This window comes from Lolium rigidum, chromosome 7, assembly GCF_022539505.1.
Source record: "Lolium rigidum isolate FL_2022 chromosome 7, APGP_CSIRO_Lrig_0.1, whole genome shotgun sequence".
Classification (NCBI taxonomy): Eukaryota; Viridiplantae; Streptophyta; class Magnoliopsida; order Poales; family Poaceae; genus Lolium; species Lolium rigidum.
The window spans coordinates 271,013,041-271,013,691 of record NC_061514.1 but is presented as its reverse complement, the minus strand read 5'-3'; positions in this window follow the sequence as shown (position 1 = coordinate 271,013,691).

The following is a 651-nucleotide window of genomic DNA, read 5'->3' as shown; positions in this document are numbered from 1 at the left end:
AGCTTCAAAATTTCAGCACATAGAGAGGCATTTTAGTAACATGAAAATTTCTACAACCATATTTTCCTCTCTCATAATAACTTTCAGTAGCATCATGAGCAAACTCAACAATATAACTATCACATAAAGCATTCTTATCATGAGTCTCATGCATAAAATTATTACTCTCCACATAGGCATAGTCAATTTTATTAGTTGTAGTGGGAGCAAATTCAACAAAGTAGCTATCATTATTATTCTCATCAAGTGTAGGAGGCATAGTATAATCACAACAAAATTTACTCTCCATAGTAGGTTGTATCAAAGGACCACTATCATCATAAATAGGAGGCAAAGTATCATCAAAGAAAATTTTCTCCTCAATGCTTGGGGGACTAAAAAGATCATGAAAACCAGCTTCCCCAAGCTTAGAACTTTCTACATTATTATCAACAATGGTGTTCAAAGCGTTCATACTAATATTACTACCAGACATGCAAATAAGATTCCATAGGTTTTTTAATTTTCGCATCAAACAATCCATGTTTTAAATCAGGAAATAGAATAAGAAGCTCATTGTTGTCCATTATGCCAAACTAGTGTAAACAAGAAACAAAAAGATGCAATTGCAGGATCTAAAGGAAATAGCTTCGAGCACACACACAACGGCGC